At 39.1% G+C, this 18,951-nt stretch overlaps 1 protein-coding gene across 1 annotated transcript in view; it reads right to left on the reverse strand.

Annotated features, from left to right (window-relative positions):
* Positions 1-18,719, reverse strand: part of rab27b (RAB27B, member RAS oncogene family) — a 43,765-nt gene extending 25,046 nt beyond the window's left edge. The window contains exon 1 of the mRNA XM_086097517.1: positions 18,478-18,719. The gene's annotated coding sequence lies outside the window, so the exon portion shown is untranslated. The remainder of the gene's footprint in view (positions 1-18,477) is intronic.
* Between the last annotated feature and the right edge of the window lie 232 nt (positions 18,720-18,951).

Raw genomic sequence — 18,951 nt, forward strand, 5'->3', positions numbered from 1 at the left:
ACTCTTTCAGCTGAATTGTGTCTCATTTAAATGACTTTATAGATGTACTATGAAGACCCATCCATCCATTTTCTTAACCGCTTATTCCTCACAAGGGGAGTGCTGGAACCTATCCCAGCTGGCTTTGGGCAGTAGGCGGGGTACACCGTGAACTGGTTGCCAGCCAATCCAGGGCACTACTATAAAGATGAGCTTCAATAGCACTCTACAAAATAGACATGCTGTATATATGACTGGCTACTCAAGCACTGGCGCTTCCTTTGACACCCGCCACTGTGAAATGGAATCCCTGGTCAACTGGCCCACTCTTCACTCGCACAGACAAATTCACTGGTCCATGTTAATCTATAAACCGCTCATTGGCAAGACACCACACAAGATTCGCTCGCTGCTCACCATGCATTCCAACATCCACACGCGCCGTTCCAGCAGTTTTATTAAGTTAGGTTAGGGAGCCCCCACTGAACCCCCACTTATTACCTACTCACAGATTATTATTATTTATTTTATTGTATTAATTTTTAAAAAAAAAAAAAAATTGGGGGGGGGGGGGGCAAAATCTAATTTTTCGTGGAAATAGTTTTTTGATGATGCTTATTGTAGATTTCTTTAGTTAAAAAAATAAAAAATAAAATAATAATAATAGTGTTATCTTTATTTTACTGTACCAATTATCAGAATCGGTATATCAATAAATTATACAGTACATGGAATCCAAAAATTCCCTATCATCAAAAATATTTAAGTGTATTTTATTTTTAGTCTAACAGCCCAAATCGATCAATTCACTTTATGTCTTTGTCTTATTTGAGTGATGAACTGCTAGTGGTCAAAGTTAGCTGGAGATGTTATTCAGCCTGATGTAACCCAGTGTTTCCCACACCATGTTAATACTTGGGCGGGCCACCCAAGTAAACTGGCCACCACCCAAGAAGTTTTCAAGAAAATGTATAAAAAAATATATCTAAAAAGAAAAATAACGTGTCGCAACCGGATATACCACATGTAACGTTACTTGTGGATCGTGAGGCTAGAGGAGACGTAGGAACAGTAACTGAGACCTCCCCCATCCCATCACATCACATACCCCCCCATCCCATCCCATAACCCCCCTCGCCAGAATCCACCCACCCGAGTAGATTGCAAATCTGTGGGAAACAATGTAATACCAAGACTTGCTGCCGATTATGGTGACTACCTTTTTTAGGAAGACGGTGCACTGTCACAAAGGCATCTCGCTGTCGGGGGATATCAGACTCAAATTTATTTTCTCATAGTGCAAGTTTCCACTTCTTGGAACACTGGATGAGTTGAATAATGTTACCACTGAAGCGGTGTGCACTTTGGATATGCTGCAGAGAGTGGACAGAGCTAGATTATTGCATCCATTTTTGCAGAGTAACTCGTAGGGCACACATTGAGTATCTGCAATGCTACCCTTACATGAAATTGTAGGAAGACCTGCATAATGTAGCTACAAAATCTGACAGAATTTTCCAATAAAGTTCAATCTTTTATCTGTGAAAAGTATTAGTATTTTTGGGACATTCTCTATATACTGTACTTGTATAGCGCGTCAACCTGTCATTGGCCACATAACCAGCAGTGCAGGTTTTACCAATTCCGGTCGTTGAGGTCGGTTTTCAATGTTTCCACCTACCAACACACCTTATACTAAAGATCAGGCATGCTGATTAGCTGATTATATGAATCAAGTGTGTTAGTGGGTGGAAACATCCAAAACCTGCAGGACTCTGGACCTCAATGACCGGAATTGGTGAACCCTGCAGTAGTGACATCATGCGAAATAATGGATAGTTCACAGTATCATTTTGTTCCGCATGATATGTTGAAGAGATGTTTGCTATGGGCAAGCGCAGACACAAAAAGTCACTGGAGCAAACGTGAAAATTACAAAGACCGCATTCACCACATTTGAATATTGAACACTCTCTCGCTTTGAGGCGCTAAGTTCGAGCATTGCCATGTATTTAGTCCCATCACATCAGCGGGAACAGCTGCTGTAAACTGCCCTCAACTACAGCAAGGAAAAAGTTACAATCCCTCTGCTCCCATTACTACAACATGAAAAGGACATCGGGGCCCACAACAATGTGCTAAGATTTCAACATCAAACAAACATGTTGCACCGAGACGAGAGGATGGGAAGTCACAATTCCCAGTGAACCAGGAAAGGTCTTATTAATGTATTGAACAGAGCACAGATGCACATCTAACATGGAAATGAGCTCACAGGAAGGTGGTAAGACAAACACACACACACACACACAGCCGCACGCACACATACACAGCAGGCATCAGATTATGGTTCACTGGCCACCCCACAGTAATTGCTGCTATCCCTTTTGACGGCCGAATGAGAATAGTGCGAATGCTATGCAGGCTAGGGGAGCTTACCCTAGTATTGTATGTAATAATATTCCACTAGAAACGCTGAGAAAAAAACCCAATAACAATTGACAAAGTACACAAAGAATATATTTTCCCTGGAGAAAAAAAGGTGCAAAAGAAAAAGAACTAGGTCGCACCAAGGTAGACGTAACCTCAGTTACATGCACCCTAGCAGTGTATTTGTTTTTTGTCATTTTTGTTTGTCCATGGCAGGGTCCCACCTGTTTTCCATGTCTCCTTACACTAACACACCTGATTCAATGAGCAGGATCATTATCAGGCTTCTACAGATCTTGCTGATGAGCTGATCATTTGAATTGGCTGTGTTGGAGAAGGGAGACATGGAAAACAGGCAGGACAGTGGCTCTCGAGGACCAGGCTTCCTTACCCCTGGTCTATGGTGACCCAACACCATTTACTGCAGCCCGGTCATGGTGCAGCCGTAGAATATAGGTTTAGTTTTTTTATTATTATTATTATTATTATTGCTACCGTTATAGAACCGTCTTTGGTACTAGATTTTGCCATAAAAACAGACAGGCGCACAAACAGTAAGACATCGCTAGCCTAAGCAATTTGTCCAATTTCTGCACTTTCAGGAGGTAGCTGAACTTTTATTTGTGCATTCCGATCAGACAATGGAAGTAGTTAGCGAAGATTGCAAACGTAATTTTGAAACCTTATTACCAGCTGAATCATCAGGACCTCTTGACGTGGAGGCTGCATCGCTACTGGAATTCTATATATACACCTGTTATTTCATATAAAATGTAATGGTTCAGATTGAACAACAAAATCAGGTTGAAACAATTGGAAAGTAAAAATTGCTCAAGGAGGTTCACATACTTTTGAGCAGCACTGTATATATCAGGCTGGAAGTCAAGAGTCACAAGACAACAACGGCTTCTCACAAACAGAACGACATCTATTATGTGTTGAGACATTCGGAGGCATTATGTGACTCAAAGAACACAATGTGAAGTCCAGCCTGCACAATGGAGGTCATTGTAGCCCACCTGCTGATCGTCATGTTCTTCACTGACCATAACAAGGTCACCAAGCCAAGACTGATGACTAATGCTGATAGAATTACCGAGTGAGTTAAACTGGTGCCGTCGTAAACAACACATTGATTGATTATCGAAGACAGATAAAAGTGTCTTCACTCAAGAAGACGAAAAATAAGGCTCAAGTCTCTGTTTACAGTAGGAAGCAACCTTAAGCTTTATATTTTTACTAAAATGTCGAAAAAATTGTTAAACTGTCATAAAATCTATATTTGCAAAGCCACCTATACTTTTCCATTAATCAAGACATTCACACAAAACACACAAACTTTGCACATACTGTGAATACATTTTTCATTGAGATTAACCAAAAGAAGCTGATGGAAAAACAGGACAAAAGAATTGATGTGGCTACAGTTTAAAACATGTATGTACTTCCTACCTTTTGTTGATTGTCTCTACTGTATTTGTGTCTGCACTGTGTTTGTGAGAAAGCGGGAGAGAGTTTAGGATGAAGAAGTCATCATAACACTGGGGTGGCTTTGTTTATATTTTACAGCATGAAAAGAGGGTTGTTTTGAGTCATGTCATGTGTTTGTTATTTACTTTCATTTCATCATATTCTTCTCATGTCTATTGAGTTTTGTGTCTGTTTTCGTTTATTGTGTCTTATGACTTTTATTTCAAGTTGAAAATATTTGTGATAGACAGTGTTGAGCATAAGTGCTACATTTTGGTGGAAAAAAAGAAAAAGGAAAAATAAATAAATAAAAGGCTGTGTATTATTTTATAAATCATCGCTTCTTCTTCTTTTCCCTTCAGGGGTCGCCACAGCGAATCAGTTGCCTCCATCGAACCCTGTCCTCTGCATCCTCTGCTCTCACACAAATTATTTTAATGTCCTCTTTAAGTACATCAATAAACCTCCTCTTTGGTCTTCCTCTAGACCTCCTGCCTGGCATTTGGAAACTAAGCATCCTTCTGCCAATATACTCATTATCTCTCCTCTGGATATTTCCAAACCATCTCAGTCTGACTTCTCTGACTTGATCTCCAAAGCCTCTAACGTGCTGTCCATCTGATGTACTCATTCCTGATTCTATCCATCCTGGTCACTCCCGAAGAGAACCTCAGCATCTTCATCTCATCTCCAGCTCTGCCTCCTGTCTTTTCCTCAGTGGCACTATTTCCAGACCAAACAACATTGCTGGTCTCGCCCCGGTTTTATAAACCTTTCCTTTCATTTTAGCTGAAACTCTTCAATCACACATCACTCCTGACGCTTTTCTCCAACCGTTCCAGCCTGCCTGCACACGCTTCTTCACTTCTTTTCCACAGTCTACATTGCTCTGGACTGTTGACCCTAAATACTTAAACTCCTCCACCATGTTGGTGTCTGTAACCTCACTCTTCCACTTGGCTCCCTCCCATTCACACACACATACTCCGTCTATTTTATAAATCATCGCTTCTTTTTTCTCTCAATTTTTTTTTACATTTTTGGGATTTCTGCATTCATTTTCATCCCAAAAACATAAAAATGCAACAACAACAAAAGACAAAAATGGACATAAATGTTTTTCACATAGCAGCAACAAAAAGCTGCATTTGCAGTTTGGACATGGATAGTGTGTATTTTCATTGCTTTATTATTCCATATTAACTTGCACACAAAACAATTTAAAACAGCAACATTCAAAAAGATGGTTTGAAATGAGACTAGACCAGAATGCACTGCAGCCAACAAGGCACACAACGTTCTGGTGATGAAGTGATGCCTTCACTGTAATTTGTGCACATTGTAAATGTAAAATGACTCGACCTCATTAGGGTGTTCTTGGAAGTGTGTCTAGACTAAAAGAGAGTGTCATCATAACCAACATCATCCATTTTCTACACTGCACACAGTCGCATTCACACAGTCACTGAGTGGGAACTGAACCCACAGAGCTGATCGGAAGTCAGCAAATGACCCACTTCACCGTGTGTGTTTCGGAACCATGTACCGTATCTAAAGTGCTAGTGGTATTGTACTCGATATCTGTATCGGTGACTACTCGAGAATTTAGTGCTTGAACAGGTATTGATCTGAAGAAAAGTGATATTGATCATTTCCAACGACACACCTGATTATCTCTACACTCCACTGGTTGGAAATCACTGAATGTATGAAAAACATTGCTTAATATTTTGTTTAAATTTTGACTAAAACAGATAATTATTCCATATATATTGCTCTTGCATTGCTGGTGGCAAACGAAAGTCAACCAGCATGTTTTAATGGTTGCTGTATCCATTAAGAAATCAGAGAGAAGACCGCTTGTTGGCAACTCAACGACATTTTCAAATATGTGTGAATATTTTATTCCACCAGACTGGAAAATCCAAACCAAGAGCGGATGGAAATGAGGTGGATGTTTATCAGGAAGTTGCGCTGTCCCTCTGTGGATTCACCCTTTACTCAACATCATGTCATGAATTATGGATTCCTCCTCCAAACCACGCACATATGAAAATTAGCGTGACTGCATGTTGGAGGCAGCTATGTATTAAGATCAACTCGTTTGAGGGGAAATATCTTTTTGAGTTTAAAGTGTGTGTGATTAAGAGTGTGTGTGTGTGTGTGTGGAGGGGGTGGGGGGGAGGGGTTTGGTCTTTGAATTGGTTTCTCAAGTGATCCCAATTAAAGGAAGAAAAGAAGATTGTTCCACATTATTTAAAAAAAAAAGTCACCGTTTTTATACAGAATGGGGAAAAAGAATGATCGTATTGTTGATGAAAGTTTTTTGCAAAGGGAACATTGGGCACGTCATTAAAATCAGCATAATTTGTGTGTGACTCACTGGATAGTTTCATTCCAATAAAGTAATATTTAGGAATGTTTGTCAAGCAAAGGTTTAATATTTCCAGACAAGGCTACTGATGAGCAGCTAACAGGTTTTTGTGGCTGCTGTTGTCTTGGTAGCCCACAACCTTCTCAACGCTGGATTCTCTAAAAGATTGCAATCATGCATTAAACTGTATTTTGTCCTCCCAAAGCAATGCCAAAGAAAAACATTTGCAGTGGGCTCAGAAATGCACGATGAATAATGTTCAAACTCTTTCATGGTCCAGATTAGGGATGGATGGATTATACTGTAGGTCGGGCCGATTATCAGCGTCCATATTTGGGATTTTTATTTTTATTTATTTTTATTTTATTTTTTTAAATCAGACACCTGGTATGACATCAATTAAAAACTGTTAACTTCAGGGAAGGGAAAAATATCTTCTTCTTTTTTGATTGATTGATTGATTGATTGATTGATTGATTGATTGATTGATTGATTGATTGATTTCAGTTAAATTTATAAGAGATGCTGCTGCTCTCTACACCTTTTCATTTTGTTTCAAATTGAAATAAACATAAGTAAAAGTTTAACAATTCAGTAATTTGGAAAATTTGGATTTTTTTTTATTTACTGAAGAAAACTATAAGGAGCTATGTATCTGTTTAATTTCTTTAACTTTTTAAGACATGCTGATGATGAGAGCTCCCTAAACAATTTGTTGAAGAAGAAAAAAATTAAAATTTTGCAAATTCGAGCATTTGTTCAATAAACATATGATCAGATATTTAAACAAAGTGAAGAGTTGGAGTTTTTACTTATTTTATTTTTAATTTGATGCCAACAATTTCATGTTGGGGCCATCTTTCTGGTGTAGGAGTAGGGGAGCCGGGGGACAATGGGACATAGGGCATCCACACACACCCAGTCAATTCACAATTTTCCCCGCCCATTTACGGGCATGCTGAAGGGGCATCAAAATGTGCTAGAGGGGCATCAACCTCGGGACCCTTCCAGTCGCACCCCAAAACTTGTTGTGAAGTTGGCTAACTAACAAAACAAGCAACTAAAAAAGCAATACTACTAGCCCTTGCACATTTTAACTTGGCAGAGGTAAGCAAAGAAACATCTTGACTCAGTTTATACAGTACATGAACATTTTAAAATAAAAACAGTCTAAAATGTGGTGTGATTTTTGTACTTCGTTAACAGCAAAACGTTTGGGGTAAAAAAAACACAACACTGTCTCAAAATTGGAAGTGTTTTAAAATGCTACTGAATGTGTTCTAAAACAGCGGACGTTCGCACACGCAAGTATGTCACAATGTTGAAACACACTGCTGGTGTGTAAGTGTGTCACTCAAGATAATGAGCTGGATAAAAGTCCTCCAGCAAGGTATACATCTAATGTGACCATCTGAAATAAATTACGTAATCCCAGAACTCAAAATTTAAATCTAAACCAACACCTAGTGGAGTATTATAAATACACTTTTGAATAAGATCCCGAGGACACGCGTAGTTGCTGCACATACGGTACAGACACGGTAACTATGCAGAATTCAAAAGGGTAAATGATTAAGCTGCAGTGTGTGTGAATAGGAACTGGCAGTGGGCCTTCACCCAGCACTTTGCATTCACACAGGCATCTTATAAAAAGACACTGTTAGTGTTTTGTGTGTGTGTGTTTTTTGTTCTTCTTTTTGATCAGTAAGAAAATGTTCCATTATTTTCTAAAATAAAACAGCGGCAGTCAATTTGTGTACTTCCACAAAGAAAGCTGCTTTGCATAGGAACTCTTAAAAAACAAGTCATATATTTTAAGATACTGTATGTTATATAAAGTATGCTCTAAAATGTTAAAATAGCCATTCGAGGGTGACACGTTCAAAATATAAACTCATTTCTATGATGATTATTGCCTTTTGTGGTTCCTTACATGTTGCAGCATTTTTGCATTGAATATAAAACTTTAAGGTGAGTCGCTGTTTGTTTATGTTGTTGTGTTTTTGCAATATTGTGGTAATTCGGATGTGATAACTGATACTTTCATACCACAATAATAGTGGCATGAAATATTCATACTGTTTCACATTCAATTTGAACATTTACTAAAGTTATGAGTTGAGAACAGGATCACTCCACAGCATTTGGAATGACACACATGAATATGCTTATTTACATCGGTACAGTTAGCAATTGGAAGTTGTGCGATTTGACAGTTACAGCGACTAAAGACAAATAGCATATTTGTCTTCCTCCTTTGAGAGTTCCTAAGCAAGTGCAATAGGAGTCAAAGCAGCAGCATCGTGACCAGTAACTCTCTGCACTTGTAAAACATCTCCACACCTCTCCTCCTCCTCCTCCTCCTCCTCATTTTGTATCCCTTCTTCACCTTCTCTCCTTTCAGTCGTTCCGTCTCTGTCACCAGGCAACTAGCCTTTTCTCCCTTATGCTTTAATCGTTTTCTCTCTCATCTTTGCTACTCTCTTTTCTTTTACATTACTGTACTGTTTTTTGACACACACACACACACACACACACACGCACGCATGCACACACACACACACTTTTTCAACCTGCACATCAAGCTTTCATACTTGAGTGCTTTCTAAGTGAATGAACTCTAAATTGTGTTCAAAGCCTGAGACAATTTAGCAATTATTATGATGATTATGACTATGATTATTATTATTAGTATTATTTTGATTATTGGGCCAGAGAAGTGACGCAGGTTTCAGTGATGGCACAATATCTGATCTAAATTTTAAGTTGCCACGCCCACTCAAACGAATGTCCAAATAGTCACCGATTAATAAATCGAAACATGTTGACATTTCATCTGTTGAGGTTCAAGATCTGGCTAGTTTAGATCTCTTTTTTATGTGTTCTTTGTAGTGTTGTCACGATACCAATATTTTTGACTTTGATACTATACCTGCATAAAATACCTCGACAAAAATCAAAATCATCAGCAAAAGCAGCAAAATTATTTTTAATAATTCAAAACATTAGGATGTATACATGTTAATTTATGTAAATCGTGCATATATTTATGTATATACTGTATGTGCTTTCACATTGCATGCCATATTTATGAAATAATGTATTTGACTGCATTTGTTGTCATCCGTTTTAAATATTGGTAATACAGTGTGCGTGCCCGTCTCTGCTCTTCTCCATTACACATTATACATTACGCTTTTTCTTCTGCTTCTCCGTGAAAAACATTTGCTCTTGTTACAAAACGTCATGTCGGTTTACTTGCCGTAAGAAAAAAGTTCCATAGACACTTTGCGAGTCGTACTTCTCAACGAGGAGTGGACGGCCAGCGAGCGCGTCAGTGTTCAGTGTGTGAGGCCATCTTCCTAGTACTGGTACTAAAAAAACAAAATTTACCGAGCCGTTTTTGACGCCCAAAAATTGAGGTACCGATATTCCTTGCAACACTAGTTCTTTGAATTACAAATATTCACACCAAGTTCAGAGAACCACTGTCTCTATTAAAAAAAAAAAAAGGGGGGTGGGGTGGGGATATAGCCTATAAATTAAAACACAAGCAATATGTTAATGAAATTAATGGCTTTGTCATCAACTGTCAATGCAGAGACTGTTGAATGAATTCACCTGTAAAAATCCAAGATGTCCTGGATGCTGTTGCTCCAATTACTAAGATCATTTCATGCCGACCTAAAACACCTTGGAAGTGCGCTACGAAAACATAATAACTTTGAAATCGAAGTGCAGGAAAGCGGAGCGAAAGTGGAGAATAACCCAACTCCAAGTTCATTTTGACCTGTACAGACAATAGTGGGGTTTCCATTTTTATTCTAAATTTCAAGAAGTGTGAAAATAAAACTGAGGGGGTGGATTTTGAAGCGTATCGAAAAAAAGGAAAATGCTAATTTTGGCTATGGAAACAGGTTTTGCGATTAAGACACGTCACACGTAAGTTTGTAGTCGCAAAGCAATGTCAGACGATAAAGTAAGGTATGTTTGGGGGGGATAACGAAACTGAAATATTTTTGGAATTAATTAAAGAAGCGAATATTAATGCAATTTTAGATGGAAAAGAAACTACGGTTTATCAAGAATTACTTTCGCTGTCTGTTGTTCTTTTTTTTTAAATTACTGGAGGATCACATCTCTATGGTGTATACCGCCACCTACAGCGGCGGAGTCCCCTCTCAATATTCACAAAAGAAGAACAGATGAAAACGGCATAAGTGACACGTGCGTTTTGCGTATTATCAGTTAATTTGCTTTTTTTTTATGTAAACAATTGGATGGAAACCCCACAAATGTCTCTGTAATTTCAACAAAGAGTAAAAGCTAGATGAGACTTTTCTAAAATCATTAGTATGAACCTCAACAATACTCACACTATATTTACTGTGGTTGATAAACTCACAAATCCCATAAATCAAATAGCACCAGAACTCCTCTCAACAGATACATGCAATGAATTTGAATTTGCCTGCTACTTTAGTGAAAAAGTTCAATCCATCAAGTCAAACAGTCACAAACCAGCAAAATTGAGCAAAATTACATAAAACTTGAAATTAGACAGAATTTGATTCAGTGGATCAAAAAACTTTAAGATATTTGGTTCAGCAGTTGAAACCTTCCACTAGCTGTCTTGACTCAATACCACCTGACTTTCAAAACTATCGTGAAATCTGTTCAAACTGATTTACAACAAACAATCAACTGCAACTTTACACTGGCTCCCAGTCAGCTGTCGAATAGATTTCAAAATTCTGCTACTGGTCTATAAATCCCTGAATGGTTTGGGTCCTGAATACATTCAAGAACTGCTGACTGAAGATAAACCCAGTCAAGGTCTGAGATCTGCAGACATGGGTTAATTAGTGAAACCCAAAGTTCAAAAGTAAACATGGTGAAGTTGCATTTAGCTGTTATGCTGCACACAAATGGAATAAGCTGCCAACAGAAGCTCTGAGTGTATATGCTTTTAAAACCAGGTTAAAAACAACTTATGAATAAGGTCTTCTAAACATTTTTAAATCATGTTGTTGTTTTTTTATAATACTAGTACTTGCTTTTACGTTTTCTGTTAATGTGTCTTCTTTTAGTAATTTTGTAAGCCAATTTTGTTTTCTGCCGTTTTGTCTTTTCTTGTGTAAAGCACATTGACTTGCCTTGTGTATGAAATATACTACAAAAATAAAATTGCCTTTCCTTGCTTAAATTAGCGGCTGTAATTAAGCGATGACGGAAGCCCAATGCATATAAGGTTGACAGATTGACGATTACAATCTGCTTGGACTTGAAATATTGTATTGACGGATTAACAATGGCAAGATTCTTTTAGACAAACTGATTCTAATGATTCAGTAAGAACTGTCATAGCGACGAGCGTCATCCACAACAAGAGGGCAGGAGTTAAAGTATGACAATCTACTATTCGAGGAAGACTTATGAACTAAAGTACAGGAACAAAGTTTTAAAGACTGACAATAGAAAGATTCATCTTTATCAAAGGGGAGAATGAAATGACCTGTTCATAATCCCAAATATAAAAGTGCATCTGTGTGGAGGTCCTGTCATGGATTGGCTTTATGATTTTTTTGGGATTGATGATGGAACACATGATAGGAACAGCAAATTAAATCAAAAGTCTAAAGAAGCATGTCTTCCAATGATGCATTGTGAAGTTTGTCACTTTTTTTTTTTACTCGTGACTGCCACCTCTGGCCTAACGTGTAACTGCAGCCTCTGTGTCAAGATCATGCATGGTGCGCATGCGAGTACGTGCGCTCAAATAAAATAGTAATTTTTCTTGAAGTCTGAGCTGGAGTTTGTTTGGGCTGTGCTCGAAGATGGCCTCTTCTTGTTTTGTTTTTTTTTCCCCAATTTCCACCCCAGTTGTGTCGTATGCTAGCTAACATAACAGGTATAAGGCACCTGTTCCAACTCAAAAATGATTCTTTTTTTTTTTAATGAACCTTTTTTGAGCCAAGGCACATATTTCACATCAGAGGAACTCTTACAGCGCACCACTTTGTAAAATGATTCCAAAAAAGTGGCTATACAAGCTAATTATGGTTATCCACCTTCTGTCATCTAGTGGAAAAGCAATTGATTGTTTTGCCTGTTGCTATTCATGGTTAGCATACTTCATCAAAAGGATTTTTTAAATTAGAAAATATTTAATTTTATTTTGCGCTGACGGCCCGCTGAAGTGAACGAAGGTGGTGTCTCGACATGGGGAAATGAGCCCAAATTCCGCCGCCGTGGCAGCCGATAATTGGCCTGTGAGCAGAAGGCTTCGTGGCCGCCGAGAACTGCCAGAGAGCTCACACTTATGATCACATTGCATGTAGGGCCTGATGCCCAATTGAGTGCAGAAAGTGATCCAGCCAAGGAATTTTTGTTAGTTTTTTTTAAGGTAGAGTACAGTATTAAGGGTGTTTCGGTTTTCGGCACTGGTTACCTTTTGGCCGTGAATTTTCATTTTAGTGTATGTGCCTCCTGACTTTACAAAGCAATTGGGTCTCATTAACTTGCAAAAGTATACTTCAACTATACTGCAAGGAATCAAATTGGCAATCTTACAAACGATTTAGGAGCTGTGCACCAATCTCATCCAAAAAATAAAACTGATAGTTCATCAGACCTGCTACTGTAACAACTAGTGTTGTTCCGATACCGATACTGGTATCTGCAGAGGCCCCGATACTGCATTAAAACAGTGGTATCGGTGAGTACTAACAAGTAACATGCCGATACCATTCATTTTGACGCTAATATAGGACTTTGGATGTTTATGCACGACAGTCACTGATGTGTGACATGTTCACTGCATGCCGAGCTAAAATATCCTATTGCCCCTTGAATGCTCTGAACCAATGGCAGGACAGCTTTTTCATGTTGAGAAAAAAAGAAACTTAGATATCGGTATGGTATCGCCATCGGCTGATACTGCAAAGCTGGGTATCGGAATCGGGGGCCAAAAAATGGTATCGGCACAACACTAGTAACAACGGGCTGCCTGGAGACAAAGAGTTTTTATCTTCAGTACGATACCCTCAGTGTTCTATAGATCAACATGCAGGCTTAAGAGTCATTTTTAAAAAGCCCTACTTCATAAGGAGTGCCGCTCCATGAGAAGTTGTAATCATGGTGCTTTACGACTGAAGATAAAAGTGGCAGCTGAGGGGAAGAAAATGTACTTCCAAGGCAGCACAAGTACAAGCTCCAATATTGATCTGCAAGTATTTTTTGTCACATTCCTGAATTTCATACCCTGATTTATTCGTTTCCTGTTCTTTCTGTAGAGATTTCTATTTTTTATTCAAGGTCAACTATTTATTTGTAATTGTATTGTTTTTAAATCAATATATTGGCATCAATGTTCCCCTCTCCGCACATAGAAGCCAACACAGGGGGGGAAAAATGTAAGAAGAAACAAATTACTCAGAAACAATTGCTATGCTTCCTGCATTGCTGAGTGGTGGTACAGTAGCGCACCCTTTATTGGCTTGAGGCAGCTTTTTAATGTTTATGGCTACACATCATCAAGGCAGGAGCTCCGTGCGAATGGAAACACACAGCTGTGCCTTGCTGTGCTCTTACCGTCGGCCTCAAACACCAGTTAGCACACTGCAAAAGCAGAACCAAAGGGCTTTAAACGTCACCAATTTTGGTCATGCTTAGCTGGCAATAACCTTGTAATTCCTGGCAAGATCCTGCGTGGACATACACCTACTGTGGAGAGACTAAGGACTCCATTAAGTAAAAAATGAATAGAGTAACTACCTATATAGGAGGTCTGCTTTAGGAAAATGTCTGTGCTTTACAGTGGAATGGATACATTATTCATGCACTCACACTGCAGTGGCGGTAAACTACTTAAGTAGCCAGCAGCTGCCCTGGCGCAGGCTGACGGAAGCGTGGCTGCCAGCATGCGCCTACGGCCCCTCCGACCACCACCAAACATTCGCACCTTCCATCCACCAGCGTGAGTAGCACTGGAGGCAATGTGTGCCTTGCCCAAGGACACAACGACACATGAACTGGGGAGAACGAGTATCGAACAGCCAACCTTCTGGTTATTGAACGATCGGCTCTACACCCTGAGCCACGGCCGCCATTTTTAGTAAGTTCATAACAATTCCAGACCTTAAGGTGTCAACAGTTCCCCAAATCCTATCCAATCAGAGTACGCCTCCTTCTGGCGACGCCACTTCCACAAATTGGGCCTACAATGAGATGCATGCCAAGCCTCTAGGTGGCAGTAGTTAGCCAAATACTGCTCATCTCTTGACGTCACTTCACCATACGTCACACAAGCACGGACTGTCAGCCGCTGATCTGTATATATGCATCAGTGCTGTCAGCGCACAAAAGACTTTTTTTTTATTGATTAAAAAAATAAATAATGAGTACATCATAAACGGAGCATAGAGGAAAACAAAGAGGACAAATACAAAATCTTAAAAAGCTTCCACGGCACCTTTTTTTCCTTTTTTTTTTTGTTTAACAACTTGAGGTATGTGATTGAGTGACGTGTGTAGAGGACAACGTAAAACTTTGTTTACTGGCGGACACACGTGACCACGGAGACGGAGAAATAAGCAAAAATCTTTGGCCAGAGTTTTAAGAAAACTTTGTTTGTAATGGAAAAAATCCCCGCGGACGTGTGGATGAGCTGGCAAGCCGCAGAAAAATATCTCCTGTTTGCAAAAAAAACGGCTACGTGTATACATGGCCTTATTATTTATCAGCTGTGAGAAAAGTTGGCCTCATTTTTTACTTTCTTTTGGAAGATTAAGTGCAACATGAGAAATGGTTCTTTCTTAGCCAAATGGTTTGACAGCCTTAAATCAGTCGTAAATGGAATAGAAATGTACTGCTATTGAATTAATTTAAAAACATAAACTTTTATGTTTCAATTTTATTCTGTGCTGTGGTTAAATTTTACACTTTTGAATAAAGAATAATGTTGGTGATGAAAGAGGTTCTAAACCAAAGTTAAAAGTTAACTTCCTGTTAGAATGAATCTGTCAGTTTCAGTCTAAAGAGTTTGTTTCACACGATCGTTTCAACAAGCCAATTGCGGGTTGGGGGGCAGTCGCTATCAATAGACGTGGCGGGTGACTGGACAAACATTCTGTCTGTCACATCCGTTGTCGGTCCATTCCACAAGTTCCACAAACTACACCTAGTACATAGCAAGCCTCTCATGCAGCCAATTGGGAGAAAAAGTGTACAAATGTGTTCTCCATCAAGAACTTTCAATGGCATTCTTTGCTTTTGCTTGTCTTTAGAAACCATGTTCTCATGTCGCAATGTAAACATCCACGCATGACATGACTTTACTATTGTTGAAAAGCTTAGAGTTGTTGTGTACTTGCAAAAAGAGCATATTGTAATTGGGGAAATCATACTTTTTCCAGTGGCTATACATGGACTATGTAGCTAGCCATTGTCCTTATACTGTACAGTATTTGTGAAAACATGGTTATGCCTTGGCCTATGTAAATAAACATTAATCCAACCTCCCAGATTAGTTCTTCAAAGACATACTTCTCTTAATTAATTCTGTCTAAACTCAGAATTATCGCTCGGGCTGCACTTGACCTGAGGAGTACAAGAGTGGCCATGTGCTCACAACCTCGTGTAAGTCTTTCTTCCTATGCATTAATCATCTTCAAGAATGAATCCTGCTGTTCCTGGTCATTAGTCAGCAGGTGGCAGCAGTGTGAGGAAGAAGAAAAGACTAAGTCAGACGACAACAGGAAGGAGGTTGAAGCTCGGGATGGAAGATAACCAGGAAATATCCCAACTACTACACTATGTGTGTGTGTGTGTGGGTGTCCTGACTCTTGTCCCATGTTTTGCTATAGTTACTATTCTTATTAGGGGTGTGCCAAAAAAATCGATTCTCATAAGAATCACGATTCAGAATCGATTTTAAATGTCACAAAATCGATTTTATTTAAATTATTTTATACTGTTTTCCCTTTGTTTGTGTGTGCCTTTATTTGGAAAGCTGTGCATGTTGTACCTGATTTGGCCACTTAGAGGCAGTGTGGTTCCACGGGGTCTGATACACTGTTAAGTTGTAGCCACATTAGAGAGTAGAAGGTAAAAGTAGAAGGTAAAAGTCTCGATCAAGTTATTCCAATAAAGGTTTTTTTTCCCAACGTGGAGCCGTTCTTTTGAGAGATAAAAGCGCTGAGAGTAGAGCACTAATTAGCATTAGCGAGTCAGACTGGAGTAGATCATTACGATTCCTTGAACATCTATAAATTGAAGCAAAAATCATTGTCAATCAAATCATTTTGAATCAAAAATCGCCCCTAATCGAAAATTGATTCTGAATCGAATCGCACACCCAAAAATCGGAATCGAATCGAATCGTGAGACATTCAAAGATTCCCACCCCTAATGACTATCCATCTTAAAATTGTAGTAGAGATGTGAAACAGCATATCTGCAAAAAGCTCAGGGGACACCAACTGCATTAGCAACCCAATATAGGAAGCTTGCACTAATTACCCATTCAATCTCCATCAAGAGATTTAGGAGTCAACAAAAACCTTGAGTCTGACAACAAATGCAAAAAAATTACTCATTATTGTCGTAGCGTATGGGGGGACATCTGTGTTGTCAAACACCAGCTCAGAACATTTGGACATTTGTATTTTTTCCCAAAATAAAAGTAGATACTTATTGTTCTAAGTATGTGCTTACTGTTCTTATAGTGTGTTGTGTACTTGAGATGGCCAACAGCACACAACACCTGAGCTAGATCAGTGGTGCGCAAACAATGGCCAGGGGGCCAGGGGGCCATTTGCGGCACAGCATATAACTAAAAATGACATTTGACACGGTCCACAAGGCTTGTTTGAAATAAGTAAGTAAGTAATTAATAAATAACGGTGGAGGTGGCCAGAGTGAGAAGTGATGCCACCACTAATAAATTAATTGATATACTGTAGAGCTTTTCTAGATATGCAAAGATGCAAATAAACTATTATGACTAAAATAATAAATTATTTTCAAAAACAATGGTGAATAAGATACTTTTAAAATCAAAAATGGTTTCTTCCACTTTCTGCTCTGCTCTGTGTTTTTTGTTGTTTTTTGTTCTGAAGGTAGAAATGGGATTTGATCACTGTTCAGAGCTGATCTTGATGAGTGGGATACAGTGCAGTCAGCCATCCTAAAATCTTCAAAATCCTTAACTAATTTGTCTTATCACATTTAATAGAAAGCTGAAAATTAAATTAAATTAAATCAATATAATTCCTTGGTCGCTAGCTTGATTTCCGTGTGTTTCATAAATTAAAACAATTCAAAGCTGCCCTCGCATCCTTCAATGTTTCTGTATGGAGCCCTCAAATGAAAAAGTTTGAAGACCCCTAAACTAGACTATTCGCAACAAGTCAAAGTCCCATTGTAGCACATGATTGTAATTTTATGAAGATGTAGTACTGTGAAATGACACCGTGCAGTTAACGTTTTCAAAAATAATCAGTCCCAATGTTTGTGGGGAAAAATACATGTCACTGTCAAATGTCCTACACTTGATAGTATTTGTTAAATGTGAACTCTGCTGATTTTACATTATCTCCCACAATGCAATGCAGTACAACAGTTCAGTCCTGTAGATAAAAATTAGATTGCAACAAATTGGATTTCCTGTTAGAATCAGCCACAGTTACCTTTGTTTTTTCATGCCACAGTAACCTACTTCAAACATATATTTGAAATTATTCCTAATTGTCAAAAATCTGACTTTGAGAGAAACAAGGAATCAAGACCCAACTGTTGATCCAATATTCCATATCTATTTCCTTCCTTAATTGCAGCTCAGTCCCAAGATAAATTCCACATAAGCTGCAAAAAGCAAACTGCAAGGACACTCTGCTCTGAGATTTGTCAATTTGGAATCACTGTTTTCTTTTCTCTTTTTTAAGCACGTCGGTTCGTTGCATTTGCGGCATATTAAAAACAAACAAAAAAACACTGGCTTGTAGATGCTGCAGAGCCGCTGTTCCACTCCACAGCTGAGCCCCTATCATCACTGCGCCTGCCGGGTTATGACTCATAGCCCGCCGCCTGCCTTCTACTGATGCTCCAAGCCACAAGTAACACGGAAACGCTCCAGTAAACAACCCCCCGTCAACGAGGCAGCAGTATCGGGCGTGTGAGTCGCTGCGAGCGGATTGTAAAGACGTTTCGTCTCGTGGTCTTACCTTTGACGTTCGAGAAACTCAGATCTCCCTCGCAGGTGGCTGCTGCTCTCTGGCCAGTTCGTCTCCTCTTCCTCCTCCTCCAAGACGTCGCATCGCTCCCACGGTTCTTTATAGAGAGGGAATTCCGCGCACAGAGCGGCCGAGGTGCACAGAAGTCAGTTTAAGTCTCAACTAAGGGACACACTAACAAGTGGACCTCCGAATTATGGAGGAAAGCTTGCTTTTCCTGGGGTGGAGGGTTGACGTTGTTGACGCATTCAAGGACACCTCGGAAATTTGAATGTTATCTCTCCATGCGTTTGGTAGAGTGCGAAATATTAATTAGTTCTTGGCAAATTAGTTGAGAATTTTATTCTTCACGTAAGAATAAATAGTATGAAATGTAATGTCATAAATAGTAATGTAATAGACACAAAGCAGTTTGAAAAATCATTTGAGAACACCATTACTTTGTAGTTTACAATCAGACAGGTT

The sequence above is a fragment of the Leptonotus elevatus genome, chromosome 15 (genome assembly GCF_054856555.1).
Source record: "Leptonotus elevatus isolate MCC_2025b chromosome 15, RoL_Lele_1.0, whole genome shotgun sequence".
NCBI lineage: Eukaryota > Metazoa > Chordata > Actinopteri > Syngnathiformes > Syngnathidae > Leptonotus > Leptonotus elevatus.